This window comes from Hemiscyllium ocellatum, chromosome 1 (assembly GCF_020745735.1).
Source record: "Hemiscyllium ocellatum isolate sHemOce1 chromosome 1, sHemOce1.pat.X.cur, whole genome shotgun sequence".
NCBI lineage: Eukaryota > Metazoa > Chordata > Chondrichthyes > Orectolobiformes > Hemiscylliidae > Hemiscyllium > Hemiscyllium ocellatum.
The window spans coordinates 29,245,821-29,260,821 of NC_083401.1; the positions used below are offsets into that span (position 1 = coordinate 29,245,821).

At 40.8% G+C, this 15,001-nt stretch overlaps 1 protein-coding gene across 5 annotated transcripts in view; it reads left to right on the forward strand.

Moving 5' to 3' along the window:
- Positions 1 to 15,001, forward strand: part of LOC132825897 (receptor-type tyrosine-protein phosphatase alpha-like) — a 298,285-nt gene that overhangs the window by 78,003 nt on the left and 205,281 nt on the right. Inside the window, exon 3 of one of the 5 annotated variants that reach the window (XM_060841716.1) lies at positions 2,388 to 2,547. The exons of the other annotated variants lie outside the window; for them this stretch is intronic. The gene's annotated coding sequence lies outside the window, so the exon portion shown is untranslated. The remainder of the gene's footprint in view (positions 1 to 2,387; positions 2,548 to 15,001) is intronic. 5 annotated transcript variants of the gene reach the window in all.

Below are 15,001 nucleotides of genomic sequence, written 5' to 3' on the forward strand. Positions count from 1 at the left end.
TTATAAAACCATGAGAAGCATGGATAGGGTAAATGGACAAGGTCTTTTCTCCAGGGTGGGGGAATCCAAAACCAGAGGGCCTAGGTTTAAGGTGAGAAGGGAAAGATATGAAAGGCACCTAAGGGGCAACTTTTTCACGCTGAGGATGGTGCATGTATGGAATGAGCTGCCACAGGAATTGGTGGAGACTGGTACAATTACAATATTTGAAAGTCATCTGGAAGGTTGTATGAAGAGGAAGGGTTTGAGGAATATGGGCCAAATGCTGGCAAATGGGACTAGATATATTTAGGATATCTAGTCAGCGTGGATGAGTTGGACCGAAGGGTCTGTTTTCTGTGCTATATATTTCTATGGATGTATGACCTTCTTCCATTCCTTTATCCAGCCCCACATCCCAGGTCTTGTCATTTCACCCTTTGATCTTATCACAGCCAACACATTCTTACCCACTAATGGTCCCCATCAGAAACTTTTCTTTTTCTCTAGCTTACCATTATCCATTGTTTTGCCTGCCCAACTGCTGTTCTTTCTCTCTGGGGCTCAATCTCTACATATATTTACCTCCCCATATTCTTCAGCGCACATATCACCCTTTCCTAGTTATCATCAGTTCTGAAGAAGAATCACTGAACCCAAAATGTTGACTACTTTCTCTCCACAGATGCTGCCAGACTTGCTGAGTTTATTTAGTAATTTCTCGTCTTGGTTTAGAATTCCAGCATATGTAAGATTTTTTTTGGTAATACTTTGTTTTTTGTTCTTGTTTTAACCATTAAGAATCCCGAATGTTTCAATGAGATCACCTTTTATTCTTCTAAACACCGGTGAGCAGAGTTCCAACCTATTTAGCCATTGCTCATAAGACAATCCCTCTCTACCAGGGAACATCCCAGTGAATTTTATTTGAACTGGTCCCAATGAAATGATGCCCTTCCTTAAGTAAAGGAACCAAAAGTATTGCTCACTGTACTCCAAATCTACACCTTGTACAGTTGCGTTAAAACTTCCCTACTCTTATGCTCAAACCCCCTTGAATTAAAGGCCAACGTTCCATTAGGCTGCCTCATGAACTGCCGTACTTTTGTGCTGGCTTTCTGTATTTTGTGACCATGTATCCTTTGTGTTGCAGCTTTCTGCAGTTTTTCTTCATATAGTAATACTCTGTTCTTTAATTCCCCTTCAAAAATGAACAATTTCATATTTTCTGACATTATACTCCATTTGCCAACCCTTTGTTAACGTAATCTATCAATGTTGTTTTGTAAACAGTTTATTTCTTTCTCTCAACCTGGACTGTCTTGCAATGTGGTGGAGGCAGATTGAATTGAGGACTTCGAGAGGGCATTGTGAGATTATTTGGATTGAAATAGTGTGCAGCCTTATGGAGAAAAGGCAGGGGGTTTACACAAGGTAATAGAACCAGTGGACTGAATGACTACCTATGCTGTCAGAGTTCTCTGATTCTGAGAGGGCAAAGGGAGCACAAGAAGGGAACAATCAGTTGTTATTCTGTGAAAGAGCCAGGAAATCTCCAATTGCCATAACTGCAGTACATTGAGAGAACGACAAACCAATAACCCTACTACCTCAAATCCTGCTGAATTGCTGCAGACGTAAACACTACTATTGGGGGAAAAAGAAGCATTGTAGTTGCTGAGTTTTGTCTTAAGTTTTCAGTTTTGATTGAGAATCTTCAAACAAACCGTGCCTGCAATGATTATAAAGTCTGATCTTACTTTCTTCTTTGTAAGTACTTTGTATCTGATATAAGATAACATTTAAATGTAGTTTTAGCTCATAATAGTTCCAATTTTAGTGAACAACTGTCATAGTAGCTTTGCAGTAATCTAACCTTTTTCTTTATTTGAGACTATAACTTTGCTGGTTATTTCTGAAGTGAAATGCTCAAACTAAAAGTGGGCTATATTTGAGTTTATATAATTTCTTAATTCAAGACCACATTGAGGATATGTCTGGTGTGGTTGTGACAACTGGGCTTGTCCAGGACTCAGCCCATTGCAAAATGAGTCCAAGGGAAGTATGGCAACCCTGAGGAAAGACAAAAGGAGCTAGAAATTTAAGTTCAATTTGGAATTGAATGTGCAGAGATTTCAAGGCCAAAGACAGCTTGAAGCTGCTGTAGAAAATGTCACAAAAGCAGTACAGCTGATACTGAGATATCCCTGAAATTTGTTCCCAAATTTGAAAAAAGGTGGTGTAGACTCCTTCTTTGTTGTTTTCAAAACATAGCCAATCAGCTACATTTCCTCAAATGACACAGTACACACTATAGTTAATTAACTTATTTTTGTGAATCTTTACTTTCTTCACTAAGTTTTATTTATTTCATGTTCTATTCTGTTAACTTTTGGTTATGTGTTCAGTCAGCAAGTTTTACTTGGATAAGAGCCTGGCTTGTGAAGCTGTTGAACACTTGCCTTTTTCATAAGGGCTAGGGCCCTTGGAGAAAATATCCAGAATCTGCACTGAGAAAAAATTGAATTTTGGTCTTGGAGTAGCACTGGAATCTTGCAAAGCAGTACTGTAAGTATCTATTTATCATAGATGAGCTGTGACCTAGGGGAAAATGAGTCATATGGAATAGTTGGTTACATGGCTAAACAGCTACGTGTTTTCTGTGTGCTTGTTATAGATGTGGTATTCAATTTCCAAAATAAATTAATTTTTTTACAGGGATTTATAGTCATTTTTAGTTCTGATTGTGGGAGACCTTTATCTGTGGGTGGATAGCATACATTTGCATAGCTAATATATTTATTTTTAAGGGAGCATTTTGATTGGGCTTTCCATTTTGAGCACCCCCACCCCCTCCCAAAACAGCTATAGGTTTACCAATAAATGACTATTCAGAGGCTTCTGACAGATGACCCAAAACATTGGAGTTGTGGACAGAGAGGAAGGATGCAGCAGGAAATAGATCAGCAGAGAAATGGCAGATGGCATTTAATCCTGACAAATGTGAAGCGATGTATTTTGGGAGGTCAAATGCAAGAGGAAAGTATTTAAAAGACCAGACCCTTAGGAGCATTGATATACAGAGGGATTTTGGTATCCAAGTCCATAGTTCCTTCAGAGTGGCAACGCAAGTGGATAAGGTTGCAGTAAAGTCGTACAGCTTGCTAACCTTCATAATTCGGGTCATTGAAAAGAAAATTGGCAAGTCATGTTGCAGCTGTACAAGACTTTTGTCAGGTCATATTTGGAGTACTGTGAACATTCTGCTTGCTGCACTCTCAGAAAGATATGGAAGCTTTGGAGTGGGTTCAGAAGATGTTCACCTGAATCTTAAACCAAAAGAAAAATGCTGGAAAATCTCAGCAGGTCTGGCAGCATCTGTTAGGAGAGAAAAGAGCTGACGTTTTGAGTCTAACTGACCCTTTTTGTCAAAGCTGTTTTTATCTTTTGACCTGAATCTTCCCTGGATTCGAGTGTATTAGCTGTAAGGACAGGTTAGACAAACTTAAATTATTTTCACTAGAGCATTGGAGACTGACCGATGTCTATAAAGCTATGAAATGTGTGCATTGTGTGAACGTTTAGGAGTCTGATTCTCAGGTGGAAATGTCAAAGACTATGGTATAAGGTGAGAGGTGCAGGTTCAAGGAGGAAAGTATTTTTTTACACACAGGAAAGTAGGTGCCTGTAACACTCTACCAGGCAATACTCTACACTTCACTGCAACCTTATCCACTTGTGTTGCCACTTTTAAGGAGCAATGGACTTGGATACTAAAATCCCTCTGTATATCAATGCTCCTAAGGGTCTGGCCATTTACATACTTTCCTCTTGCATTTGACCTCCCAAAATACATCACTTCACTTTTGTGAACAGGTATGATAGCAACATTTACAAGGCATTTAGACAGACACATGAACAGGCAGCGGATAAAGCCACATGGGCAATTTGCAGTCCGGTAGGGAGAGTTTAGAAATAGCATCATGATAGGCCAAAGGGCCTGTTCCTGTTCTCTATTTTCTGTCTTCTGCCCAGATCCTGTCTTATTTGAATAAAATCTGCTTGCCTCCAATCCAAAAGCCCTTTTTTGCAGATCATCGTTCTCCTTTTCCAGAAACTGAGAACATATAATATTTTAGTTGTTATTACTGAAATGGACTCCTACTTCATCTCGGAAAAAGTGAGGACTGCAGATGCTGGAGCTCAGAGTTGAGTGTATAGTGCTGGAAAAGCACAGCAGGTCAGGCAGCATCCGAGGAGCTGGAGAATTGATGTTTCGGGTGTAAACCCCTCATCAAAAGTCTTGATGAAGAGCTTATGCCCGAAACGTCGATTCTCCTGCCTCTTGGATGCTGCCTGACCTTTTCCAGCACTACACTCTTGACTCCTACTGCACCTCAACCAACCGACTTGCTTCATTCCATAGAGTTAGATCCAGTACTGTACCATCCCTTGTTGGGACACCTACCTGTTGACATTGAACATGTCCTGGAAGAACTCTTTAACTTTGTCTTTTTGGCTAACTTCCTTCATAGAAGTAGTCCATATTCATCTGCCTCCATTTTGAAATCCAAATTCTAAAAATGATATTAATGTATGTAGTTACACAGCTTTAATCACACCGTTGGCACCAGTTTGCTGGGGACTTTTGATGCTGTACTCTGTCGAATACTACTTTAATATCAAAGGCAGTTGTTCTAATCTCACCTTTCGATTTTAGCTCTTGTCCATATTTGGGCCAAGGCTACAATGAGGTCAAGAGCTGAGTAGTCCAAACTAAGGGTCAGTAAGCAGTGCCAGTTGTCTGGACTGTTGACAACTGCTTCTATCATGTTATTGATAGAAGACAGATGGGGCATTAGTTGGCCATGTTGGATTTAATTTTCTTTTTGTGGACAGGATATAGTTGTGCACTTATCCACATTGTTGACATGGTGCCATGTTGTCACTGTCCTGAAGTAGCTGAGGAGGGGGCTGTGTGGCTAGTTTTAAAAACATTGTGTGTGGATGCAGTGTTGATGGCCCAGTCAGCATTTGACCCAGAGACGATGAAGGAATGACAATACACTGCTACATCAGAATGGTGTGTGGCGTGGAGGTGAGCTTACAAGTACTGATGTTCTTATATATCTGCTACCCTGGCCCTTGTAGGTGGTGGAATCTAAAGATTGACAAATGTTGTCACAGAGCTTTAGTGAGTTACTGCAGTGCATCATGCAAATGGTGCACACTATTGGTACTGTATGTTGGTTATGAAGGGAGTGCTTTGTCCTGATAGTGTGCAGTTTCTTGAGTGTTGTTGGAGCTGTGCTGATCTAAGCAAGTGGGGAGTATTCCATCATGCTGTTGATTTGTCCCATGTAGATGGTGGACTGGCATTGTGATATAGGGTGGCACAGTACCTCAGTGGTTAGCACTGCTGCCTCACAGCACCAGGGTCCCAGGTTCGATTCCAGCCTTGGGCGATTGTCTGTATGGAATTTGCACATTCTCCTCATGTCTGTTCCGGTTTCCTCCCACAGTCCAAAGATGTGCAGGTCAGGTAAATTGGCCATGCTAAATTGCCCATTGTGTTAGGTGCATCATTCAGAGGGAAATGGGTCTGGGTGGGTTACTTTTAGGAGGGTTGGTGCGGAGTTCTTGGGCCGAAGGGCCTGTTTCCACACTGCAGAGAATCTAATCATACGAGTTAAGTTACTTGCTGCAGAATTTCAAGTATTCAATCTGCTCTTGTATTTTTGGAGTTGGTCCAGTTCATTTTCTGGCCAGTGATAACTCATGATGTTAATGGTGGGGGATTCAGCAATGGCAACGTCATTCAGTGTCAAGGATAGTAATTAGATTTTGGCTTGTTGGAAATAATCATAGCCTGCTATTTGTGTGCCATGAATAGTGTTTGCCACTTGTCAGCCCAAACCTGGATGTTTCCATTTCACGTGCTTCAGTATTTGAGGTGTCATGAGGTGTTCTGAAGTGCAAATCTTCAGTGCTATTGCTAGAATGTTGTCAGGCTCCATACCTTAGAAGGATCCAGTGCTTTCAGCCATCTCATTGTATCATGTGGAGTAGATATAATTAACTGGTATATAATTGGTATTTGTTGATGGTATCCCTTTCACAGGTAGAGATGGATCATTCATTCAGCACACCTGCCTGAAGAGCCTTGTCTTTTGTACTGACGTACTGGCTTCCCTCTTTATTGTGGACGGGGATATTTGTGGAAATATGTTAAATTGTTCATTACCATTCATGACTGGCCAATGGTGCTGCTTTAATGCCTGAGTTGCCAGGTCTGTGCAATATTACCACCATGCAAAATTAGAACAATGTACCAATAAGATACCTTCAGGATGAAGATGGGACTTTGTATTCACTCCTACTGGACTGATGAAGGCAAGTCAAGGTTTTCCCTCTTGTTGTTTCCCTTTCCACTTGCCACAGTAGCAGTTGATCAGCCATGTCCTAGATCTGCAGAACCATAGAAATGATACAGCACCAAAAGAGGCCATTCAGCCCATCTTAGCCATGCTAACCCAAAGATACACAGATGCCCTTTCTAATCTTATCTTTCTGCATGCAGCCCATAACCCTGCCGTTTACAGCACTTAGATGCAGGTCCAGGTACTTTTTAAGAGTTTAGGGTATCTGCCTTCACCACTAATTCAGGCAGTGGATTCCAGGCACTTACCACCCTCTGCAGTGGAACAAGTTTTTCCTCACATCTCCTCTAATCCTTCTACTGAGCTTGATTCTATGACCCTTGGTTTTTGAAATCTCTGCCACGTGAAACAGCTTCCTCCAGTCTACTCCACCTATGCCTCTCTCAATTTTGTATTTTGCAATCATATCACCCCTTAGCCGTCTCTATTTCATGAAGTGCAATCTTAGCCTCTCCACTCTTTTCATAGCTACAATTCTTCAGCCCAGGAAACATTTTATTAAATGTTCACTGACTCTCTCCAAGTTAATTATGTATTTCCTGTAATGTGGTGACCAAAACTGCACAGGGTACTCCAGTTGTGGCCTCAGCTGTACTTTTTTGTTCTATCCCTTTTCCAGTGAAGCAGAATATGCTTCCATGATAGTCTTATCTATCTGTACTGCTACCTTTAGAGACCTGTGCAGATCACTCACTTCACCTGCCCCTTCAGTATATTCCCATTTAATGTGTATTCCCTTTTATTGTTTGACCTCCTTAAATAAATTACCTCACTTATGAGAATTGAACTCAGTTTGCCTCTTTCCTGCCCACTGCGCCAACCCATGTAATTTTGGATCTTACAGCTAACCTCTACGCTAACCAGCAAATTTCCTAATTGTTGCTGCCTCATTCAAGTCTAAATCATTAATGTGTAAAAAAGACCAGCAGAGATCCAAACACTGAGCCCTGTGGAACTCCACTTGAAACAGCTTTCCGTTCATAAGAGCAGCCATCGCCCATTGCTCTTTATTTCCTACTACCAAGCCAACTTTGTATCATATTCAATACATTACCCTGTATCCCCTGGGCTTTTATGTTTTAACCAGTCTGCCATGTAGGGCCTTGTCAAATACCTTACTCAAATCTATGTGGACAACATTCATTGCTCTTTTGTCATCAATCCTCTTTGTCACTTCAGAGAGTTGAATCAAATGACCTTTCCTTAAAGCTATGCTGACTATCCCTAACCAGTACATGCTTTTCTAAATGAGAGTTTATCCAATCTCTCAGGATTGATTCTGTTTGTCCACCACCAAAGTAAGACTGTCCTGTAGGGCTTAATCAGTTGTGCTGCTGAGGTGATTTTGATGATGGGCTTTGAAGTCACCAATCAGAGTGCTTTCTGTACCCTGCCATCCTCAGCGCTTCTAACTAAGTGATATTGAATATGAAGGAGTACTAATTCATTAAACAACGGTAAAGCAATTTGCAAAAAGGATGTCTTGACCATCATTTTTTTGAACTGATGCCATGCGACTTTGAAGTTAAATGTTGAGGACTCCTAGGCTGACTGTCGTCACTGTTCTGCCAGCTCTTCTGGCTTTTTCCAGCCATTTATTCAGGTTGTATCCAGGGCTAGTGATGGTGATGTCATCATCTAAGATTTGATTCAGTGTATATAACAACTAGGTTGTTGCTGTGGCCTGCTCTCCTAGTTTTCACTGAAGCCATTGGCTGGATTTGCTACTGTCATTTCCTGTGCCAGGGTCAATGCTATGTGACCTATTAGAGTTTAAAACAGCATTGCTATAGGACCACTGTAACTGGCATTTTAGAGTCAACCACAATCGTGAGAGTTTGGCATTGAATGGTTTACAAACAGGGTGAGGATGACAGATTTCATTCCTAAGAGATGTTAGTGAAATTTTTGCTTTAGTTTAGTTTTACTTTAAAAGGAGGCAACAGCGATTACACAATTGCCATGAGACTTGTTTTCAAACTGTGATCTTTACTGAATTCCAGACTCTGTCATAGTGGCATTTGAACCCATATCCCCAGAGCATATATCTAGTCCTCTGGTTTACTTGTCCAGTGAAATTGCCACCATGGCAGCACCATCTATTAATATTCCAATGATTGTCTTTTTAGGGTTTACCTCTTGCATCTCTAAATCAATTGGAAGTGAATTTTTATGTTCATCAAATTTGAGAATGCATGGTGTGATTTTCTATTATGTCTTCATCCCCAACATTTATCTGCAGTTGTTCTCGCTCTGTTTGGCATAACAGTTGGTTATTTCAACAGCATTATATGGGTTGAAATAAAGCGGTGCCCCAGAGATTGGGCTTTATGAATATCTTAATTCTGCTTATTATGATGAACAAGCTCCTTGTTTCAGGATGTAAAATTGTGAGATTATTTAAATAGTCATATAGAGAATTCTGTTCTTGCATCAAGTTCAGGTGGTAAATCTCTGCCAAATGAGAATCCAAAAGAACTATGGATGCTGGAAATCGGAAACACAAACAGAAATTGATGGAAAAGCTCTGCAGGTCTAGCAGCATCTGTGGAGAGAAAGTAGTTAGCGTTTTAGGTCCATTGACCCTTCAGCACAAAATTATGAAGGGTCATGAAAAAGTAGATAGAGAGAAACATTTCCCACTAATGAAAGGATTGAAACCAAGAGGGCACAGATTTGAAATACAGGTAATTAGTAAATGAAGTGAAAGTGATATCTAAAACGGCTTTAAGAGACAGCAAGTAGTTCAGGTCTGAAATGCACTGCCTGAGAGCCAGTTCAATTGACACATTAAAAAGGGATTTAGACTGTGCTTTGAAAAAGAATAATTACAAGTTTATGGAAAAAAATGGTGTTAAAAACTTTTTGGAGAGCGAGTGTATGGCCTTTTCCTGTAAGAATTATGTGAGCTTATTGACTTTCAGTCTGAGAATAGGAAAATTTTTAAACAAGTACAAATTGTAAACATTGATGTTCAGAGGCTCATGTAGTTATCCAAGGTACATGACTTTGCAGGGTACAGCAATCAATGAGGAAAGAAAATGGTATAGCATGTTGCCCCCAATTGCAATCCAAGAACAAAAATCCAGGACAATTATGCAAGGCTTTGATTGGACAGTGTTCCATTTATGTCATTGAAACATATGTGATTTTGAATGGCTCTGGGAGACATCACTGTGGAAGTTGAACCATTAGTCACAGTGAAGTGATAAGGGCTGATCACTTATGACTAGGATGTGGACTACACTCAAAGACTTGTGAAACTTCAAAATTCTCTACCCCAGCAGAATTTGAATCCTGTATGAGTGAATATAAAACTGAAATTGACATATTTTTGATCTCTAATTTTAGGGATAAGAAGAGTAGGCTATCGAGTCGAAGCAAGCAATCAGTTTTGATGGTATTGAGTGGCAGCACAGGTTCTAGGGGATCTATGGTCTATTCTAAATGATTTCTTGCATTCTTAGATCTTTTCAAGACAGCAGGAGATTTCCTAGCAAGCATATACATCTATTTTGGAATATTGTGTGCAATTCTGGCCTCCCGCCTATCGAAGGATGTTGTGAAACTTGAAAGGGTTCAAAAAAGATTTATAAGGATGTTGCCAAGATTGGAGAATTTGAGCAATAGGGAGAGGCTGAATAAGCTGGTGTTGTTTTCCCTGGAGTGTCAGGGAAAGGCTGGGGGGCGGTGACCTTAAAGCAGTTTATAAAATCATGAGGGCATGGATAGAGTTAATAGACAACATCTTTTCCCTGGGGTGGGGGAGTCCAGCATTAGAGGGCATAGGTTTAAGGTGAGACTTGAGAGATTTAAATGAGACCGAGGGCCATTTTTTCACAGAGAGGGAGGTGCAAGTATAGAATGGGCTACCAGTGGAAGTGATGGAGACTAGTACAATTGCAACATTTAAAAGGCATTTGGATTGGTACCTGGATAGGAAGAGTTAGAGAGAGATGGGCCAAATGCTGGCAAATGGGGTTAGGTTAAATTAGGATATCTGGTTGGCATGGACAAGTTGGACTGAAGGGTCTGTTTCCGTGCTATACCTCTCTATGACTCTATGTGGTGAAAGTTACTGTAAAGTTTTCATCAAATGAATATAGGCTCCAGAATAGATGCCTGGGAAATGAGTGCTGGTCCTGACAAATACTGAATAGCTTTGTAAGAAGTTCCTTCATTCAGAAAAAATGTGAGATTTTAGAAGTTCCAGCATTGAACAAAAAAAAACTAAAGAACTGCAGATGTTGGAAATCTGAAGCAATCAGAAACTGGTGGAAGATCTCAGCAGGTCTGGCAGCATCTATGGAAATAAAGCAGAGTTAATGTTTTGGACCTAGTGACCCTTGACAGCCAGACCTCTTGAGTTCTTCTAGCAACTTCTGATTTTCTTTGAGAAGTTTTAGTTTTGTAGTAGGTAAACACATTTTTTCTTGTGACTTCTGCTGATAGCAGTATTGAGCTTGTCACGGAACAGGTCTTTCATCTCTGCAGTGAAATACTGCATTGCAATATAGACCCTTATAAGATTAACTGGCTGTTGATTTGATGGTAGGCAGAGAGAATACAGTTGGCACTATTCATTGAATTGTGTGTGTGTGTGTGTCTTACGTTGGAGCCCAAAGCTCACTTTCTTGTTATTTGTACATGTAATGTGGACATCACTGACCAAGCCAGCATTCCTAAGCCCTGGAAACAATGGTGGTGAGCTTCCTGTTTGAACTACTGCAGTCCTTGTGATGTAGAGACACCCACAATGCTGTTGAGAGTAGTTCCAGGATTTTGACTCAGAAAAATTGGAGGAACAGGAGTCTCGTTCCAAGTTAGGATGGTGTGTGTTTTGGAGGGGAATATGCAAATGGCAGTGTTCCCAACATCTCTGTTATTGTTGTTCTACCTGGTAGAGATCACCGGCTTGGAAGATGCTGTTGGAAGGCTTACTTTGGAGTGAAGGTACTACATCTTATGGATAGTACATACTTCTGCAAATGTGCTTTCATGCTGGTTTCTGGTCTGCTATCAAATAGATTACTTTTTCCTGGATGCCATTGAGCTTTTTGGGTTGTTGGAACTGCACTCATGCAGGCATTTGCAGAGTACTGTATTGTGCTCCTGCCTTTTGCTTTGGTTATGGTGAATAAGCATCGAAGAGACAGGAGAAGAGTAATTCCCAGCTACTACTCTGCTTTTGTAGCGACAGTAATTATGTTGCTGACCAATTTGTTTCCGGTCAATAGTAATTCTCAAGATGTTGATACCGGTGGATTTAGGGATGGTAATAACATTGAATGTCAAGGGATGATGGTTAGATTATCTCTTTGGGGCTGGTCATTACTTGTTACTTTTATGGCACTAATGTTACATGATACTTATCAGACAGAGTTTGAATGTTGTCTAGGACCTGCTATATGTGGTCATGCAGTGCTTAACTACGAGATACTGTGCATGTGCAGACATTGTACAGTCATTGATACGAAGATAGGTGGACAGGCAGGTAGTACTGAGGAAGTGGGGAGGCTGCAGAAGGATCTAGACAGTTTGGGAGAGTGGTCCAGGAAATGGCTGATGAAGTTCAATGTGAGCAAATGCGAGGTCTTGCACTTTGGAAAAAAGAATACAAGCATGGACTACTTTCTAAATGGTGAGAAAATTCATAAAGCCAAAGCACAAAGGGATCTGGGAGTGCTAGTCGAGATTCTCTAAAGGTAAACATGTAGGTTGAATCATTGATTAAGAAAGTGAATGCAATGTTGTCATTTATCTCAAGAGGGTTGGAATATAAAAGCAGCGATGTGCTACTGAGACTTTATAAAGCTCTGGTTAGGCCCCATTTGGAGCACTGTGTTCAGTTTTGGGCCCCACACCTCAGGAGAGACATACTGGCACTGGAGAGATTCACACAGATGATCCCTGGAATGGTAGGTCTAACATACGAGGAACGGCTGAGGATCCTGGGATTGTACTCAGTGGAGTTTAGAAGGTTAAGGCGAGATCTAATAGAAACTTACAAGATAATACATGGCTTGGAAAGGGTGGACGCTAAGAAATTGTTTCCGTTAGGCGAGGAGACTATGACCTGTGAGCACAGCCTTGGAATTAGAGGGGGTCAATTCAGAACAGAAATGCAGAGACATTTCTTCAGCCAAAGAGTGGTGGGTCTGTGGAATTCATTGCCACGGAGTGCAGTGGAGGCCAGGATGCTAAATGTCTTCAAGGCCGAGATTGATAAATTCTTGATGTCACAAGGAATTAAGGGCTACGGGGAGAATTTGGATAAATGGAATTGAAATGCCCATCTGCCATGATTAAATGGCGGAGTGGACTTGATGGGCCGAATAGCCTTACTTCCACTTCTGTCTTATGGTCATCAACAGCATTTCCACTTCTGTGAATGACACAAAATTGAAGATTCCTGGACCCAGGAAATTGATATTCCTTCCCTTAGGCTGTCTTTGGATCTCATTGTGTATATTTAAGTCTGAGATGGTTCTTGATCAGTAGGGGAATGTAGAGTTAAGGGAAAAGGGCAGGAAAGTGGACATGAGTGTTGGATCAACCATGATCCAGTTCCATGGTGGAATAAGCTCAAGGCATTGAATAGCCCATGGTCTTGAGAACGCAATCTTGAAGAGCTTTTGTATTAATTTCCTTGGGGTGACATGATTGACCTCCAACACTGCAACCATCTTCCTTTTTGCCAGACATGCCTCCAAGCAGCAGAGAGTTTTCCCCTATTCTGATTGCTTCAATTTGCTCAGGCTCCTTGATGCCATGCTTAGTAAATCCTGTCTTGATGTCAAGTCACCTTACTTCACCTCCAGAGCTCAGTTATTTTGTCTACGTGTGAATGAAGGGTGTAATGATGCTGCAGATTAGGCTATTCAATCCTGTTGAGCCCAGCACTGCTTTCCATTTGTTCATGGCTAACCATTTACTTTAACACTTTTTTTCCTGGGATATTTCCATATCCTTTGATGTAATTATTTCAAGAAATCTATCAATATCTATTTGAATATGCTCAATGATTGAGCTTCTGCATCTTTCTGGATAATAGAATCCAAAGGTTTACTACCCCATGAGTGAAGAAATTCTTCATGATCTCCATCTCAAAATAAGGGGTAGGCCATTTCAGACCATGTTCTCTGGTCTGTCTGGTGACCAGTCTGTCATGGCCTGTAAGAATTTTTGTAACTTGCAATGAGATCCCTTCTAATTTTTCAAAACTGTAGAGAATGCAGATCCAGTTTCCTCAATGTCACAGGACAACACAAACTCTCCTCGTCTCAGCAATGAGTCTGGCAAACCCCTTTTACACTCCCTCAATGACAAGTATGTCCTTCCAAAGACAAGGAGAACGAACCCTCCCTTAATACATTACATACGGCTTTTGAACCCTTCCCAACTAGGTAAATGCAGTGCTTTCGTTTCAGTGATTTCATTCTCAGTGAACCTTTTCTCCTGTTGGAAGACTGCAGTGACAAAGTTTGTCATGTGTTACATTTTTTTTTATCTCTGGTGTATTGCATTTGTTATTGACCAGCTCTAAATTATCTTTTAATACTGTGTATGTAGTCCTTGTGTTCAAACTTGCCAGTACAATTGACATCATGTTTATTCCTTATTTTGTTTGTTTGCCTGTTGCAATGGATTTGGTTCATTTTGTAAGCAGAAAGCCTATGTTTCAAGCATCCATTTGAAGCAGATGGACTCTGGTAGGTTGGGGCTTTGCCTAATTTTGACAACAGCATGTAGCATCTCTTAACCACACCAATCAAGTTTGGGTTATGATTTCTAATTGTCGATGCTGGTATTGTGTAAATAATAACTAATTGAAGTTTAATTTAGATAGATGTGAGGTGTTACATTTGGGTAAGGAATGTTATCTTGTAGCTATACAGGACATTGGTTAGGCCACTTTTGGAATACTGCATGCAATTATGGTCTCCCTGCTATAGGAAATATGTTGCGAAACTTGTGAAAGGGTTCAGAAAAGATGTGTGAGGATATTGCCAAGGTTGGAGGGTTTGAGCTATACAGCAAACCTGCATTGGCTGGGGCTATTTTTCCTGGAGTGTCGAAGGCTGAGGGAAGACCGTTGTAGAGGTTTATGAAATCTTGAGGGGCATGGATAGGAGGAGTCCAAAACTAGAGGATATAGGTTTCGGGTGAGAGGAGAAAGATTTAAAAGGGACCTAAGGGGCAACATTTTCATGCAGAGGTTTGTGCGTGTATGGAATGAGCTGCCAAAGGAAATGGTGGAGGTTGGTACAATTACAAAACTTTAAAGGCAACTGGATGGGTATATGAATAGGAAATGTTTAGAGGGAAATAGGCCAATGCTGGTATTGTTGTCCTGTCCTCTCACCTTAGTTGAAGCAAAATGCTCAGAGACACAGTATAGTTTTACATCCTTCATCTTTATTCCGGGCCCTGGAGGGAGAGAGAACGATCGCCCACTTGCACAGAAACAGGAGTTCACCATCTTCTCTGAAACAGCAGTTTCTCAATGAAAATTATATATTCATTTTACAGGGAGAAGCATCCAGATAAGGTAACATACATATTGATTGGGTGACCATTAC